The following is a 13,279-nucleotide window of genomic DNA, read 5'->3' as shown; positions in this document are numbered from 1 at the left end:
GGTAAGGGCCCTGGCGGTCCACCACAACATGTACGTTTGACCGACGTGTTAAGTTGTGCACCATGGATAGTTTGAGATAAAATACATGTTGCTTATCTGATAATGGAAGGCAAATCTCACAATAAAGGCTTTGTTTGTCCACCTATCCAAATTTCTCCAGTTTAGCATCAGAAGAGCTGAAGGCTTTCATGGCAGCTTTGAACCCAAAGCAGAGGCTGCTGTACATCACAAGGCACACTCTTAAATATCATAAAGTAAAGGCAATTCGAAAATTACACGGTAAACCGCAATGCAGAGAAGCCGATGCAATACAGAAAGCTTCTTCTCAAGAAGATCCGGTGTTTTTGAATGGAATGTCACAACAGATGGGACCTGGGAAAGTAGGAGGCACAGCATGCAGTGGAAACACCTGCCTTCTCCAATAAAGAGCACATTCAAACGACAGCCCTCCGCCAAGAAAATCATGATGGCCTTCTTTTGGAGCACAAAGGGTCTCAGGCATTTTCATGAACATGGACAGAAGTGACCAAGTGTTAACGTGTTAACTTGCAAATCACAGCAAAAGAAGAGGAATGCTGTGCAAAAGCAGTCCTGCTGCTCCGTCACTATCACTTCTTAAAGAGGCTCTACGTGGTCGCAGGGTCACCTCTGATGATGAGGCTAAGGATTCCGGGGCTGCCTAATGTGCGTTTTGTGCTGAGTCGCGTCTTTTTTGCATCATCCCATTTAAATCAATTGTGTGTCCCTGGGAAACAAACAGGGAAGGATGATGCAGGGAGGCTGCGACCCCAATACTGGTATTTCCTGTTGACACACCAATTTCATCCGGGATATTTTTATTTAAACCACAGGAGGGAAGGATCAAGGGGGAGAACATTTCACAAAATCATCATTTATTTTTTTCATTGCTCAACCTTATCGTCTGCTTTTTTCATTGACTGGATCATCAGTACGCCAGCCAGTTTGAAGAAACCCAGGGATTTGGATTTATTTCAACCACTGCCGAGGACTTACATGGTGAGTTATTTTGGAAAGGAGCAAACATATCATATTGAACAGTATTTCATTTAATTCAGGACATTCATTACTTTGGACTCATTCTATTTCATCCATTCATTGCAGTTTGTTTTTGAATTGTGTTCTGTGTTTCGAGTTCTGTGTTTTTTTTCCTTTATTGTTTAGGGACAAGGAAGAGCTTTGTATTGTATGGATTACTTTATATTCATGTGCTTGTTGAAAATGATATATATATATATATATATATATTGTGGAGAATGGCCAGCCGTTTATCCCGGCCAATACCCCCAAGCCGCCAGGTGGAGCCCTCCTTGCAGCATGGAGGTCCCCAGAAGACCAGCAGGGCATCATGGACAATGGAGTTTTATGCACAGCCCTACTGGATGCCATGGGGGCCACTAGGGGACGCTGCAGGGAGGAGTAATGGATATTTTCCCTACGCCCCGGAAGCACACGTGGACAAGAGGAATGACGTGCTTCCGGGGTGAAGAAAATAACTTGTACCTGACCCGGAAGTGATTGAGAGCCAAATGGACCGGGGATTAGGAGCACTTCCGGGTCAGGAGATATAAAAAGAGCTCCCAGACGGCGAGCTGAGTTGGGAGGCAGGGTGGCTAAGCGTCTGGGAGTGGAGGATTGGTTTATTGATTATTGTGTAGAGGAGTGTGCTTTGTGCACATTATAATATAATAATAATGGGACTTTTTATCTGGTGTCTGACGTGTGGTCTGAGGGTACAAGGTTGCGAGAAAGCAAGCCAGTGGATAAGCAAGCCTTATCAACTACAGCGATCCCCCCAAACACATCCTAGATAGCCCCCCTTACTCACCTAAAAATTTCTCTCTTGCCCAAGTCATTCACTGCAGTGTGTCTTTTAACAGGTCAATTATTCTACACCACCTGCTTCTGAAGTTCTATTGCCGAACACTTAACCTATTCAACCTTCTTATCCATAATTCTCTGCAAAATATGGAGACGCCATCCACAAACACCATTCATAGCTTCCATTACAATAGAAACCAATGCATCACATTTCATCCAGCAAGCTTTTCAGGTCAACTAACAGCCAAGTTGTCCCAAGTGCCTCATGGTTTCCATTTTAAATGCCATTTCCCTTAATGTCCACTTGGTGTCCTTGTAAACGTAATTTACTTTTGTTATGAATTTGTGGTGCAGATTCCATGAGAAATTTCTGCTACATTGTAAGAATATTTAGATGAGTCTATTTATTTTAACCTAACAATGGTGATGTCTTTGAGGGACATTTTGTGATCATTTTGCCTTATGGTCTGTTGTGATGTAAGATTTTGCATATAACTTGTTTTGTATGTCTACTTTGGTGAGAGGCATTTGTGTTTGAACCCCGTTTACGACTTTTCTTTGTAATTTTACGACAGGATTTGGGGATTGTCTTAAACCAGTTTGATGAGTATTTCTTTGCTAAAGTCTTTCTCTCATCCCTCACACAAAGCCAGGTTAGCTTAACATATGGTCTTGGGGGGGGGTTGCAGGTTTTAAGATGTATTATTTCCCCCATTGGTCTGAGATATGGCTGTCTGGATTGGCTGTAGGGGTTGGACAGAAAACCTATAAATTTGCTTGCTCAACCACATTCTCTCTTACTAACATCTGAAAGAAGCATCTCTGTAACCAACAGATGATGAAGAAGCATCTCTCTTGCTAACCTGTGATGATGCAGAAGTATCTTTCTCTTGCTAACAACTGAACAAGACCATCACACCATGAACTGAAGACAACACAATGAAGAGCACAGCTTCAGCCATTTTGAACAGACATGTGGCTAAAAGCTGAGCACCAATGATGCCTTAACTAGAGACAACTACAAGTCTGTGTGCCACCTGAGTTACACATCACCATTTTATCAGGTTGTATGGTTGCCAATATTCAAATGTACTTTGCATTTTGTTATTATTTATGAATATTATCAGTAATACATTATTTTATGTGTAACTTAACTCCTGCTTGTCTTTTTACTACATCTAATTGCCTGAGGTTATAGATATAGAAGGGAAGGTGGGGATCAGTTATATACAGTGGTAAGTCTGTGAGATTAGGCATTCTAAGGCTACATTTTAATAATACAATAGGAGAACGTAGAGCAATATACAGTGTATTACTCTACCAAGATAAAACATGGTAACTGCCATTGTGCTTTATGGCCACTGATAAGTTGTTTCTAGTAAAGGCCCTGTTGCTAGCCTGAAGGTTCTTGACCTTCTGATATCATTGCAATACACCTATATAAGATGGTGGCAAACGAAATGAAGTAACCAGGGTTTAGCTACAAACAAACACTACTACAACAGTGTTATGTCGCTGCTACATAATACACAAGTTCATTATTTTTTGATTTATTGAAAAAAGAATTAAATTAAATCCCTTTCCCATTCTTTTTTTCTTACAAGGATCTATTTCTTTTAACAAAATGAAGTTTCAACACTTTGTTTGGATTTGGTATTTTTATTTTTCGAACATTTTCATCATTACTTTGTCTTTTGCAGGAGTACCTGTTGCATTGGATGCCATCACCATATCCGGGGGTTTCTATATATGTGGAGACACTTGCAATAGGAGTCTATACATCTCATTCCATCCATCAAGCTTTTCAGGTCAGCTAATAGCCAAGTTGTCCAAATTTCATTGTGGTTTCCATTTTAAATAGAATTTCCATTAATTTCCACTTGGTGTCTTTAAAAATGTAATTCACTATTATTATTAATATGTGTTACAGTTTCAATGTTTTTTTTTTGCTGCATTATTAGAATATTTAGAAAAGTCTGTTTATTTATTTTAACATAATGATGGTGATGTCATCCAGGGCTGTTTTAGAATCATTTTGCCATGTGCTCACGGCCATTTTGTGTGTTGTTTTATAGCCACATTGTTGCAAGTCTGAAGGTTTTTGGCCTTCTGATATCATTGAACTACCACTATATAAGATGGTGGCACACAACATGCAGTTTCAAGGTTTTGGCTGTAAAAAATACTACTACAAAGTGCTATGTCTGCTATTACAAAATAACAGGTTGATTATTTTTTGCTCTTCTGTTGATTGATATTAGAATGAGATTAAATCCCTTTTCCAATTTGTTTGATTGAAGGAATCTATTTATCTTAACAAAATTATTTTTCCACTCTTTGCATTTGGTATATTTATTTTTTAACCATTTTCATCATTTTGTCTTTTGCTAGCATACCTATTGTCTTAAATGCCATTGTGGCTTCTGGGGGCTTCTTTGAATATATATGGAGACACTTGTGATGTCCCATGCTGCTTCTTGGCCACTCAGGTCTACCACCTTTGCCTGACATCAACTCTCAAACTAGACTCTTTTCAATTGTGTAACTTTGAGATGATGGAATGAGCTGCTGACCTCCATTTGAAATTCTGTTTTCTGTGGAGGCACACTTTTTGTAACTAAACATCCCAAAGCACACCTCTGTTCTACTGACCACAAACACATTATATCTGTACATGGGTTCAACCATCCAAAGGGACAGAACTACTGGAGAAGTCAGTAAAAAAGCAGCTCTCAGATCAATGTACGCTGATTTCTTAGTTTTTTTTTTCCCTACAGAGTTTTTTTGGGAGTTTTTCTTATCTTCATAGGAAGTCAATGCTAGGGGTGCTGTCAAAATACAAGGCCTGTTAAAGTCCATTCAGGCCTTCCTTGTCTGACTTTGGGCTATACAAGAAAGAAATTGCTGTTGTCGCTGTTGTTTAAATGTTACTTACACCATGTGTGTTATACTAATGGCTGAGCAAAATTTTTGATGTCATGTTTTCATGCAGAACAAGAGAAAAAATATTATCTAATATTGGAACTTGAAATAGATACTTTATTAATCCCAAAGGGAAATTCACATACTCCAGCAGCAGCATACTGATAAAGAACAATAGTAAGTTAAAGAGTGATAACAATGAAGGTATAGCAGACAGACAATTTTGTATAATATTAACGTTTACCAACCCCAGGTGGAATTGAAGAGTCGTATAGTGTAGGCGAGGAACGTTCTCCTCAGTCTGTCAGTGGAGCAGGGGCGTACGCACAGAAATGTTGCGTAAGAACGTTTCCACGTTCAAATCATGATGTATAAAACCTAAACTTGGCGTAAAGCCACACACATTTCCACGGTACCTCATACCCTGTCGTACGCAAGTTTTACGCTCGGTTTTGCAGACTGGCGGCACCCAGCGTCAAAGCAGTGCTACTGTTCCTGTGTGGTTATCCTTTATTTTCCTGACGCAGCTTTATAAATACAATGAAATTAAGCGCATATTGTTTATTAGTTTAATGCATCTGATTGTAATTAACCAGTAACAATATAATGGTCCAGGGAATGGTCAAACTATTCTAAATACCATAACTGCTCTAATGTTGTTACTCTCACTGCACCTTCTTCTTCTTCTTCTTTCAGCTGCTCCTGTTAGGGGTTGCCACAGCGGATCATCTTTTTCCATATTACTCTCACTGCACCACTCGGAGCAGCTGATCGGAAAGAGAATTATCGGTATACAGCATCAAGCACACGCTGCCTCAGCCATGCTGTCTGTTTGAACTGCTTCTCACACGGCAAACCTTCAAACCTTTCCTGTACGGACCTCACGGTTCAGAAAGAGTTTCATCCCAAGAGCTCTAAACGCACTCAATCAGTCCATCAACTGCTCCTTGTAGAACTGGCTGGACTTATAAGTACAATCACCTCACTGTAAACTTGTACTACAGTTATAATATCGCACAACCTGAGCCACTTTATAATGCGCGTATTTACATATGATGACGATATTTTAAAGATGAAATGCAGCAAAATATGTTTATTATATTATACAGATAAAACTTTAACTTCATTTAAATAATCTATATTGTTAATAATTAAAAGACACGGTATTGCTACGCTAGCAAGGATCTGGTGCTCCACTCCGCTCGCACTGTATGCTTCACTGGGACTGGCGTGAAGGATAGAATAATTAAACATGTACTAGGAAGATATTTCAATGTTCCTTAAAAGTTTTGAAGAATCGGCGTTATAAGCTTACAGATGGCTTAACGTCCATTACAGAGCTGATTGTGAGGCAATCGGTTACTTGGAGAAAGAAAAGAAAGGACAAGAATTGTAGGTTAGTACGTTTGAAAGAGACAGTACTGCAGGGGCGGCCTTAGGCATGTGCAAACTGTACACCTGCACAGGGCCGCCAAATCCCAGGGGCTGCCACACCAATATATATTACATATAATAATAATAATTATTATTATTATTATTAAATATAAAACAGAAAGAGAAAATAACGACACAGCTAAAAACGCAGTGGCAAATTTCGGCAAAAGTTAAACACTTGTGTCATGAGCACAAGGGGGCTATGCAGTGTCCGCAACGGACGTGGCCATCCGCCATGCATAAGATACCATATTGACATTGGCGGGTGAAGGAGCCACTGATTCTTTCTCTGCCCAGGGCCACCATGAGCCTAGAGCCGCCCCTGAGTACTGCTGCAATAAATTATTTCTGCGCCACCGCATTCACATGTTTAATAATGTGTTTTAACTCCTATCATCATGAAAATGATATCACGTATACATCTCAGTATTTTAGTTATTCAGAGAGCTGTGATATCACGAATATAATGGATTCTGTGTCCTGTCGGAGGAAGAGAGCCGGTTTAAGAAGCACGTAGTGATTCACACACATAGAGCACATAGAAGATCAAATACAAAACAAAGCATTTAACGTGCTAATTTACTGACGATGTGTTTTGAGAAACTAGTTAATTAAACGATTTTAAGATGAAGTTTATGATGTTCAACTTTAATGACAAAATAAACTACGTGATTAAAGTGTACATTTCGAGATTGAAGTTGACATTTCGTGCTTTTTCCCACTGTGTGCCTTTTTTTTCTCTGTACCCTAATAAGCTTTCATATGAAACTCAGATGGTGGGCTACAACTCGCCTTTTCACGGTAACTTTGATATCTAACAACTTCTTTTTTATTTTGGGCACTGTGCGACTTTGTGAACTTGATTTTTCGAGTTTCTCCAACACGCTATGTCACTTGATCAGCTTTCTTTTGTTGTTTATACCACTGTTTAAACAAATGGTACGTTTTTCTTTGCCTCCACTTGGTGTTCGCTGAAATTCTTCCATTTCCCCATGCTTTTGCCATTGTCTTTTCACAGAATGCTGAGCTTAAGGGCTATTTATATTGATTTGCATATTCAAAGAGGAGTAATTCTGGGAGGAGTTGGGGTGGGACAGCAGGAGCATGCACAAGTGTTACTTTTCACACTGACCGGGATTTATTTAGCGGAAGAACGCGGAAGTTGGCAAACGCACAGATTCCTGCATTTGGATTTTTCTGTGCGTAAGCACATTTCGACTTTTGTGCTTACGTCATGTTATAATGCGAATTCTACGCATGGCGTTATGTATGAGGCCCCAGGACAGTGACAGCAGTCTGTCGCTGAAGCTGCTCCTCTGTCTGAAGATGATCCTGGTCAGTGGATGCAGTGGATTCTCCATGATTGACAGGGGCCTGATCAGTGCCCGTCGCTCTGCCATGGATGTCAAACTGTCCAGCTCCTTATCTACAATAGAGCCTGCCTTCCTCACCAGTTTGCCCAGGCGTGAGGCGTCCCTCTTCTTTATGCTGCCTCCCCAGCACACCACTGCGTAGAAGAGGGCACTCGCCACAACCATCTGATAGAACATCTGCAGCATCTTATTGCAGATGTTGAAGGACGGCAACCTTCTAAGGAAGTATAGTCGGCTCTGTCTTTTCTAACACAGAGCATCAGTATTGGCAGTCCAGTCCAATTTATCATCCAGTTGCACTCCCAGGTAACGGTCACAAATATCAGACTACAGGAAATGACATGAAAAGCATCCATGGAAAAAAAATTCTCACATTTCTCCCATGTTCATTATCAAGTTGAAAGCTTGACGAGTGCAAAACCTGTGCATTTTTGACTAAAATATCATTAACATTTACTTCTGGAAAAAGCAGCATACTTTGTTAACAGTACAACACAATTTAGTGCTTTAAATGTGAAGACAGAGCTCCTGACCAATGAATGAAGGGGAGAGGTGGGTCTTCAACTCAGATATTTGCTCGCATAGGTGTGTGCGGTCCTTCCTCGTTTATGAGAGTATTTTCTAGAACTGATCCATTAAAAATAAAAAATGCAGCAAAAATAGACATTTGGGAAATTTTGGGGAAATGAATGGATGAATTTGAATTACATGACACCAGTAACGTGATGCTTTTATGAACGCTTTGATATTGTTTGCTGTTACCTGCATTGGTCATCTACTGTGATCGTTCTTACTTCCTTTCTGTATAAAAACATAAGATTATATTTTTTTCTTGGCATGTGGGGTAGGTAATATTTAAACAAAATATCGTTTTTGGGTGAAATATTCCATTAAATGTGTTAGTTTTCATCAGCCCTTTCAGTTCTGAGTTTTTTTGCATTTGATTCAGACTATTCTTGTTTCTCAGCCCTTTATTTATTTTTGGATGAAATTTCCACTCTTCTCATTGAAAAATGAAAAAAAAAACCACACACACACAAACCCTAACACAGGCCGAGGGCTCTTGTTGTACCTGATTTGGTAATGTTTACATTTTCTTTATATATATATATATATATATATTTATATATTGTAATAAACGACTCGAGAAACAACTCGAAAGTGTTGGGGAATTGCCCGTATATTGCTTGACAGCAAAATAGTGGTCTAATGAAATGAAAAAAATTCCAAAAAATCAGACAATGAAAATGGGTGGCTTTTATATGAAAACAAAATGGCTGCCGGAAATGATGATGAAGGAAGTGACGTCATCAGAGAGGGACTGGAAGTGACGTCATCTCTGGGGGACCGGAAGTGACGTCATCGGAGCGGGACCGGGAGTGATGTCATCTCCAGGAGCCGGAAGTGATGTAAATGAGGAAGTGGTAAGTGGTTCGTTCTCCGGAATATTGTTTATAATAGGAATGGGTTTAATTGTCTTCTTTAGGTCTACAAGGTCAGAGAGAGAGGCATTAGTATCATGAAACAACCCCTTATCCTGTGTTATTTTGCTCACCTGAGGACTTGTTGACTGCTTCCTAAGCGTGTGTGTGTGACAATATATATAGTGTGTATATATATATATTATGCTGTTTTATCATTGTTGTTAAAGACATAACCACCATTATCATTGCTATAACGCTGCATTATTTCTTCTTGTGTTGCTGCCAGCTTTTTTTGTAGTTATTTTCTTTTTCATTGCTATTTTTGTTATGTCTAATCTATTATTCTTCATGTTTTCCTGATATGTTTGTAAGTTTTCTTTATTATTTGTTAATGATGTATTATAATTTTGAATGTGCTCCCTTTCTGTGTGCTTTATGATTGGAGCCCAAGGAGGCGGGACCACCTTGACGTCATTGCTGCTGCTCGGTACTTTTTCTGGCTTTATATTCTTGGTCAGAAATGAAGCTCAGAGTTTGGGTACTGAGACTTGGTTGCTTGAATTGCCTTTTAAGCATTGCCTTTTCTCTTTTTTTTAGGAATTTGAACTTGTTTTGTCTTCTTTTTTTAAAAAATACATTTTGAATTTTCAAAATATTACCTTGCCCTTTTGATTATAAGGCAGAGTTTTAAGGTTTCTCTCCTTTGTGAGGTTTTGGTCCAAGCAGGTGCAAAAAAGTGGCTAGCATGCTGCTGTTGCCGGCATATAATCCTGGACATAAAAAGGGGCCAATAAGATTTTTTTTCTTTTTTATTTTTAAACCAGTATTTGTTATTTTTTATTAGTTATGATTTTTTTTACTCTTCTTCTAAATGTTTGCCCATTTTTAAAATTTTCTTCCTAACCCTACCAACTGGACAGACACACAGAGACACTTTTATTATGGCGGATAAACTGATTTCTGCCTGTCTGGCAGTAACTCTCTGTTGGACGTATTCAGCATTAACGTTTGCCATGCACCATCTCATGGAATGTATTTTGTAATGCATGTAATAATAAAATGCATTGCATCTTTCATTCCAACAGAGGGTGCATCACAAACAATAGCATTGTTTTATGTCTCCTTTACCAAATGGCATATAATAGAGACATGACAACTGTACAGGCACACAGAGATACACATACACAGATCTTTTTATTAAGGCAGATTTCTGTTGGTCTGGCAGTTACTCTCTGTTGGATGGGTTCTGCGTTAATATTGGCAATGCAGCTTCTAATGGTATGTATTTCGGAATGCATGTAGTAATAAATTGCATTGCATTTTTCATTCTAACAGATGGCACATCGCAAACATTATGAATTATTTTATGAATCCCATACCAAATGGCATATACTGTAACAGAGACATAGTGACTAGATGGTCACACAGAAACACAGTCACACACACACAGACACTTGTCCTTTTATTTAGATGGATAAGCTGATTTCTGTCTATCTGGCAGTTACTTTCTGTTAGATTTATTCAATGTCAATGATTACAATCCACCATCTAATGGAATATATTTTGTAATTCATGTAGTAATAAATTGCATTGCATTTTTCATTCCAACAGAGGGCGCATGACAAACATTATAGGATGTCTTTTTGAATCCCATATGAAATAGCATATAACAGAGACATAGCAACTGGACAGACACACAGACACTTCTCCTTTTATTAAGGTGGAATGTTTTTTGCCTAAAGGTCATTCATCATATAAAATATGCAAAAAGAGGGTATTAGAAAAGAGCAAATGCTTTCTCACAGCTCTATAAATAAACTAACATATATTAACAGCAAAACTCATCTTCTAAGTATAAAACTGGTCACAGACAAAAACTTCAATTAATTGTGTCCCTCCAGGACAGTGTTTTTTAACTGGGGTTCCTGGGAACCCAAGGGTTCCATGAATGCTAGCCAAGGGTTCCGCCGAAAAAGTCCTAATGGTATAGGACATACTGGTGGATAATTGCACAGGGTTCCATGAGCAAGGTAACCATTCACTCCGGGTTCCACTCCAGTGAAAAGGTTGAAAAACACTGCTCCAGGATCTGAGTCTGAAACCCATGATCCAGTTGTTTTTCGATTACGTATTATTAACTGAAAGCTAGCAAAGGAAAAAAAGTAACAGTAATGTTCCGGAATCTTCAATCATCCTACATTAATGGATTAAAGGCCAGAAGTCCACATGACTGTCATCATCAAGTTCTTCCATGTGAACCCTGAATACCATGTGGACTGATTGTGAGGTGATTTATGTTAGGTAGAATGCCTAGAGGGGGCCGGGTGGTCTCGTGGCCTTGGAACCCCTACAGATTTTATTTTTTTTCTCCAGCCATCTGGAGTTTTTTTCAGTCCTCCCTGGTCATCGGACCTTACTTTTATTCTATGTTAAGAAAACAGAATTAGGGAACACTAATTATTTATTTTGTCTTTTCTCTCTTTCTTCAGCATTTTGAGCTATATCATTTGTATGAAAATGTGCTATATAAATAAATATTGTTGTTTAAAATTGAATCAATCAAATCAATGCAGCAGCGTGTTCTATTAGCAGAAGTGATTGTCTATTAATTAAGAAAACAGCTGGGAAAGAAACCTACTGTCACAAACTCGGCCCTCCCAAGTCATGTTTAAGACCCTTGATCTCATGTTCTTGACCACTGGAGTGAAGTGGAGTTTGCACGTTTCTTCCTGCCTCTTTTGGCTACTTGGCTGTAATCCTTTCTGACATTCACTACAGTGTGGATGAGTGCAGGAATGACAGGTCACCACACAAATGAAAAGTTGGGATACTCACCAGGTCACCTCATTTAATGACAACAGTCCAAACAAAAATCACACCTCTTGACGACAGTGTGAATAGCCTTCCGGGTAAAACAATTGCTGTAGAATAAAGGGGTTAATTAAAGGAGCTCTGTCCGGTAGGTCATTCTGAGTGCAAAAGACGCCTCCTTCTGGCAGCTGGGCTTCTTATACTGTGTGAACCAGAAGGGGCGGGGCTAAGTGCCCTCACTGGGCAGTTACTCAGAGCTGCGGAGAGAGAAGGAGAAGAGAATGTTAGCAACAGCGCCCTCTTTTGCCCTGGTGGGGTATCACATACCTCAATCAATCAAGCCTGTGAGAAAATCCCCCTCTGATCATACCCTCAAACATTCTTCCTTCACTGCTCTTGCCCTATGCCATCCTTCTGTACCTGCAAACCCCCTAGTCATCTGGGCTGCACACCACGATATCTTGGATCCCAATGGTGTTTCTCTTCATGAAGAAGCCCCGTGATGCCATTTGTGACGAGTGTCCCAGATAAGAAGATGCAAGTCCACGCTCGGATTACACTGGCAGAGCAGCCTCAAGAGCTAAACGTCAGTGGGTTCAGCTCTGTCGCCTCTCGACAGATTGTGAGACTGAGCTACATTATTGCTTTTTTGCCAGGCATATCTGAGTCAATGTCAGGTTTTGGGAAGAGCATCCAGACGTCCAGCTGTCACTTGCCAGCGCAGTACGAGCTAAGCGATGCATGCTGCCTTCTTTCAGTGACCTGCAGGCTGTTTGGAGTTTGACAAATGCCAGTAGACACCCGCTCACACACGGCCACAAAGGAGGAGCGTCCAGCTGGGTGCAGCTTAACTAAAAACTTAATGGCACAGCTGTACATGTCTGTGGTTTGAAGGCTAATCTTTTTCCTGGACCACCTACGGGGTCATTCTGTGAGAATACAGTGAGGGGCATTGTTCTGTCGACTATTGGATTCCCATTTAGTTTTACATGCATTCTTGATTAACATGTTTAACACGATACATGAAACTTGCTGCAGTAAATTATTTTCAGAGGGAAATTTTCAGAAATCTTGAGGAAATGTATAAACTCAGTACAGAAAAAAAAAATAGTGGAAAGAATGAGGCATGAAATGAACTGGCAGGGCACCAGGGTGCCAGTCATGGATTATGCTAGGCATACTTGTCTTAGTTTTATCCATCCACCTCCCGTTTGTCTTATTCTGTTTTGGGTAAGGGGAAGTGAGTGGCTTATTTTCCTGTAAAAGGCACAAGCCATCTACTGGGTGGGTTGCCAGGTCATTGTGGGTAATGTCTAAACACACCAATAAAACACACAAATTTAGGGTGGAGTGACTTAAACTTACCATCCATTATGTTAGCCCACCTACAAATTGGCCTAAGAAATCAGATCCCCATTTGAAAATGACTCGAGCATGGAGACATTCACTAAGGTGTGCTACTGTGATCTGATTCAG

The 13,279-nt window shown here is 39.8% G+C and overlaps 1 long non-coding RNA gene across 1 annotated transcript; it reads right to left on the bottom strand.

The window, feature by feature from the left end:
* Nucleotides 1-8,864: 8,864 nt before the first annotated feature.
* LOC120530035 lies at nt 8,865-12,253 on the bottom strand. The gene is made up of 3 exons (XR_005633886.1): nt 12,174-12,253; nt 11,828-12,060; nt 8,865-9,056 (listed from the first exon to the last, which is right to left on the bottom strand). It is a non-coding gene; the product is annotated as an uncharacterized LOC120530035 (long non-coding RNA).
* Nucleotides 12,254-13,279: the final 1,026 nt, after the last annotated feature.

Source organism: Polypterus senegalus, chromosome 5, assembly GCF_016835505.1.
Source record: "Polypterus senegalus isolate Bchr_013 chromosome 5, ASM1683550v1, whole genome shotgun sequence".
Classification (NCBI taxonomy): domain Eukaryota; kingdom Metazoa; phylum Chordata; class Cladistia; order Polypteriformes; family Polypteridae; genus Polypterus; species Polypterus senegalus.
The sequence above is the reverse complement of the archived record's forward strand: the minus strand, read 5'-3'. Positions and strand labels throughout refer to the sequence as shown.